Genomic DNA, 5,795 nt, shown 5'->3' with positions numbered 1-5,795 from the left:
CAGTATGCAGTGTCGTCTGTGTACAGGGCTGTTCATTCATTCCTCGAAAGAGATTTAGCGTTGTCAGCTGTGTTGTTTGTGTGTAGCAGTGGAGACGTCGCTGCAGCTGGCGTAATACTCATCGAATGATGATCGCCAAGCAGCGCTTATACTTACATGTTTCCAACAACATTTTTATTAAAATGCACAGTTTGGCATGGGAAGTTCAACATTAACGTTTCAAAGAGCAGCCCAGCATGCCACAGCCTGTGGAACGCGCGTTTGCCGTCCACCAGGAAGCGTGCTGCCGTTGCTTCTGCCGTGCTGCGTTGAGCCTGCGTCGCTTTGCTGCTCAGTCCTAGGACCGGGTTACCTGTGCTGCGGTTGCCGCTGAATCCGGCCTGTTCTTGTGGAATTATGTTGCTTTATTCCTTGAATTTTTTTAGTCTGTTCGAAAGTTTTCCCTAAGAGCACGGTAATCTATGAGTTGAGGTTGTTTTTTGGTCTATCAGATTTGGAATCACCTTCATTTTGGGTTGCTTCTATTTTAGAGATACTGTTTTCAATTTCTTGGCTGGGATGAAAAAACTTTTTAATGTGTTTGAGGCAGTTGTATTGTGAAAGGTGCAATTTACGTAGTTATCTTCCAGTGCCTCTAGTTCCTCAGCTGCTTTTCTTCCACTTCAGATTCCTTAATCAAACGAAGTAGCGGATGTTAAGCGGTTGCACTCGGTTTTGGAGTGTCGTTTCTTCGTGAGTTTTATCGAATTTTGAATACTATGGATGATCGTGACTCTTTTTCTCTAGCTCTTTGAGGAACTTTCTTGTGGTGGTCGGTAATGGTACGCTATAGCTCGTTTGAATTTTTTCCCAAAAACGACTGGCATTATGGGCCCTAAGTCTTGTGATTTCCTCGCCCATCACTTGGTGGGTTTCTCTTCTTATTAGGTCATTGAGATTATTCAAGCCGATCTTAGCACATCTGTTTGGTTAGCGCTGTATTGTATGCAAAATTTTCTTTTTATTTAATTTTGTTTATTATGCATGTAAGGGGTGTTTCTCTGTGTTATGTTTTTTCTTCTTAGGGCCGTTTTCAGCAATACCATGTTATATTGCTTCCACTATTTGTTGTTGTAATTGTTATAATAAGTGGTTTCAATAGTTGATACGTTAGGTTTTGTGCTGAACCCCCTCAATCTGAATTTTTCGATGATCCGATTTCGTGAGTCTATGATTCTTTAATTTTTTCCTCTTTTTTGTGGTTAATAGCTGAAGTTCATATGACAAATGGCAGGTACTCATTAGCTATGCTGTCACCAAATTCAGTCTCGCTTCAGCATCTTGGTACTTATGGTGTACATATTATGTGATCTAAGATAGAAATGCCATAGTGATTGATAGCAGCTGCGGGCGAGCCATTTCTGAGCTTGGTGATATTAAAACTGGCTACAAGAAGTTTACCATTTTTATTGTTCGATTCTGTCAGCAAATATCATGGATTTAGCACTGAGTCTCCCGTGACTTTAGCTGGGGCGAGTGAGGGTATATAAATAATGAGGTCAATTGGCAGTTCCTCGATACGAGGTACATATATACTGCGCTCTAATTTTTAACTCGATCGCGTGGTGAATGTTTAGATTTTACTGTCGGTTGAATTGTATTGCAGCTAGGTGTTTAATATGAAACACTGCAACGCATCTATTTCAAATTCTACCATGGCCTGGTTTGGTTTCGTCAAGTCGGTGACAGAAGTAGCTATGTAGATTGATTTCTTTGCCTGGGCATCAGGTATGTGCTACGACTATAATGCTAACTTCTTTTTCTCTTACTAACAAGGGAACTTCCCCATCACCCCCCCCTCAGATTTAGTTATAAGTTGGCACAGTGGATAGGCCTTGAAAAACTGAACACAGATCAATCGAGAAAACAGGAAGAAGTTGTGTGGAACTATGAAAAAATAAGCAAAATATATCAACTGAGTAGTCCATCCGCATGATATGTAACATCAAGGCTCACCCGAGCTCAGGAGCGCCGTGGTCCCGTGGTTAGCGTGAGCAGCTGCGGAAGAAGAAGTCCTTGGTTCAAACCTACCCTCGGGTGAAAAGTTTAACTTTTTATTTTCAGTTTATATAACAAACGCTTATATTTTCATCAACTTTTGGGAGTGAGTATCACATCCACAAGAAAATCTAAATCGGGCAAGGTAGAAGAATCTTTTTACCCATTCGCCAAGTGTACAAGTTAGGTGGGTAGACAACATATTCCTGTCATGTGACACACATGCCGTCACCAGTGTCGTATAGAATATATCAGACGTGTTTTCCTGTGGAGGAATCGGTTGACCTATAAACTTGCGATTAAATGTTTTCGGTTCCCATTGGAGAGGCACGTCCTTTCGTCTACTAATCGCACGGTTTTGCGGTACGGCCGCAAAACACAGACACTAAACTTATTACAGTGAACAGAGACGTCAATGAACGAAAGGACAGATCATAACTTTGCAAAAATAAAGATACTAAAATTTTCAGTCGAGGGAAGGCTTGAACCTAGAACCTCTCATTTCGCAGCTACTCACGCTAACCATGGGCCCACGGCGCTCCTTGAGTCCTATAGTCATTGATTTTACATATCTTCCCATAGACTACTCAGTTTGTATATTTTACTAATTTTTTTTCATAGTTCCACACAATTTCTTCCTGTTTTCTCGATTGATCTGTGTTTAGTTTTTCAAGGCCTATCCACTGTGCCAACGTATAACTAAATCTGAGGGGGGGTGCGACGGGGAGGTTCCCTTGTAAGTGTTCAAACGGTTTGTTTTCCGCACAGAAACCAAATGCATTCACAAAGCAGACAATGGCAATATCTTTCCTAGGTTTGAATGTGAGAGCTGAAGCGTGTTTCCTGGTGTCTCATGCAAGGATAGGTCCTTCGGCTTGGCGATATAGATGTGGATCCGTCTTCGCCAAAGAACGTCGTAGGAACGTTTTAGAAACTGTTGTTATTCTTTGCCTCCTTTCAGATATAACGTTGAGGAGGGCTCTAGTGAAGGCTCAGAGAAAGTTTTCCGTTTGATTGCTTCCTCATCCTCTGGGTCAAAGATTATAGTGGTTTCAAATGGCTCTGAGCACTATGGGACTTAACTGCTGAGTTCATCAGTCCCCTAGAACTTAGAACTACTTAAACCTAACTAACCTAAGGACATCACACACATCCAAGCCCGAGGCAGGATTCGCACCTGCGACCGTAGCGGTCGCGCGGTTCCAGACTGTAGCGCCTAGAACCGCTCGACCAGTCCGGCCGGCATAGTGGTTTCGTCAATCCACTTAACATTCTTAGTTTCGTTATTGAGAAAGGCTTTTTTGGTCCTTCTTTGCAACTCTCATCGTTATTAAAGTTATCAGTGTAGCTGCTGCTGCATTTTGGTGCTTCTTTTTTCGGGTATAACTTGCAATTAAAAATTCGATGTGGTCGACTTCATTTTCCACATTTCGGTTTATTACGGCTGTTTTTTGTGACGTATTGGAAAGTCCTGCAACTTCGAGCTTGCTGCTATTGAGGAGGTAGTGTTTTGGATGGTTTAACCTTGTGAGGTGTACAGTGCATTTTGAAATGGTGAGCAAGTTGGCTGTTCTGACTACGTGACTCGAATTTCTTAATAGATCTTGGACTGATGTCTGAAATGATAGCACGGAGTTTGGATTTCGTCTCCCGGTACTTCTAGGTTCTCTTCAGTTTTTTCGTTTGTTATATCACAGTAAACCTCGGTTATCACAATGGTGAGCGTGACTCCGTGTGGTTTCTCTTTTTCTTCCTGTTTGGCGTGCTGTGTGATTGTTTTTATGGTTGCCTCTGATTAGTAAGTAGGTCAGACTCGTTTCTTGGGTTTCAAAATGGATGTGCTCTGATGGTGGAAAAGTTTTTTCGGAATTTTTGGTGAACGACTTGGTGGACGGCAACTGTTTCAGTGTAGGTTACAGCGATTTTGCTGTTTCTTTGATTATTTTAACGTTTGTTAAATTGGCATAAGGTGTGTTAGATGTGCTGGAATTCCAGCTGCATCTAACCGGTTGTAAACCCTGTTCTTTGTGAGAGTAGGAGGTTAATGTAGTGGAACGTCGTTTGTTTAAAAGTTGTTGACAGGTTGTAGATGAATGAGTGTGAACTTTTTGTAATTCGAGTGTCATGTTTGTGGCTGCTTTGGCTGTTTACTTCGGATTTCTTGTCGGAGTTCTCGGATAGTTCGCGTAGTTTTGCGTTTTTGCAGATCTGGTGCAAACCGAGTTCTTTGCTTCTGTTTGGTTTGTGGAAAGTTATTGCATATCGGAAACAGGACGAGCCATACTCCTCACGGCCTACTTGCAAACCCTCGCACTCAGCCTTGAGTTCTGCTTAGTTAGCATCGCCAGATGCGGGTTGGTCGTCCATCCCTGCCTGTCGCCGAGTGTGGCGGCTGTGCAGACTGCTGACCCCAAATCTGGAGGGCTCTGGCAATGCACGCGACGGTGCCGCATTTTACGGCAGTGGAACGAGTTACGTACGATGTAGTTGGCAGCAGTTTTGTCTGAGTGACACGCGTGACGTCGAACAACTACGTACATGTAACAACAGTTCAAGCATTTTCGTCTGCGAGAATGCTTGTCTCCAGATATATCAGAGGAAAGGCCTTAATAGGTACATTGGTTCCAGAAGTTAATGTTTGATACGCCACGAGTGAATGCGTTGTAACAGGTGATTTCCTGAGCACCCGTGTCTGGTAGCTGGTTCGCCTTTTTGAAGATCAGAACGTGACAGAAGCGACTGTAAGCAGCAGCAGGGAGTGGCCAGGGGTGGGGCTTCCAGTTCTCTCCTGGTCTAGACTGGCTGAGAGGCCCACGTGTAGAATGATTTCGTGGAGAGGCTCGGAGCTCGGGAAGTCGACAAGTTGGCCGTCGGCACCCGTGTGGCTGACGTGGCGGATCGCGGCTTTTCTGGAGCGGAGTTTTGTGTCGTGACGCGGTTACCACACCAGAGTTCTGGACTTTCGGAACGCGTTCTCGTTTGCGCGCATCGATTACCGTTCAAGGACTTTCCTGCCGTTCTCTGCGAACATTGCAGAGCAATGAGTGCGGGTGTTTTTGGCGAGTTGTAACTTGATGATATTAGCTAAGTGACAGTGGTGGTTCGGTTCAAAGTAATTGACTTGCCTGGGGTAATCGTCTCAGAAACGCAGTAACTCTAATCTCATATAACTCTGTCATTCGACACTTTGCGTACACTTCAAGCCACATTTCACACAAGAAGTTATTTATTACTTTTTTACCATACCTGTTTGAGCCACTCTATGGAATCGAACCACTAATAAGCTCAAGAAACCCATGTACACGTTCATTCACATACTGCTTCCATTGGATTCTCTTTTGATGTTGTAAGGATCTGACTGTCTCTTCTCATGGTACTTATATTTCAAATCACATAAAAGTACAACTTTCATGCACATATAGAAAATTTCCTTGTTTGAGACAACATATGTTATATACATATATTATACATTGTACATTAATAAAACCGACAAACTGCAAAGACAGAGCCCCGGCGGAAACCGGAGAAAAAAAACATCCTATGAACATGTGCCACAGTAAACTTTCGAGTAGGGGAGGAAACGCCCATGACAGTGACGAGGTGTGTGGCAGTGGGAAGGGGAGCCAGGCTCATCAACCGCTATTGGCAGGGAGGAAGGTATACCCGAGGTATCCATGACAGCCGATCCAGAGTCCAGGTTGGGGGAGGGAGCCACCGATCCACCTGGAGGCCCTCAGGGAGATGGCAACCGGGGGCAG

Source organism: Schistocerca serialis, chromosome 11 (genome assembly GCF_023864345.2).
Source record: "Schistocerca serialis cubense isolate TAMUIC-IGC-003099 chromosome 11, iqSchSeri2.2, whole genome shotgun sequence".
Taxonomy (NCBI): domain Eukaryota; kingdom Metazoa; phylum Arthropoda; class Insecta; order Orthoptera; family Acrididae; genus Schistocerca; species Schistocerca serialis.
Note: the sequence above shows the minus strand (reverse complement) of the source record.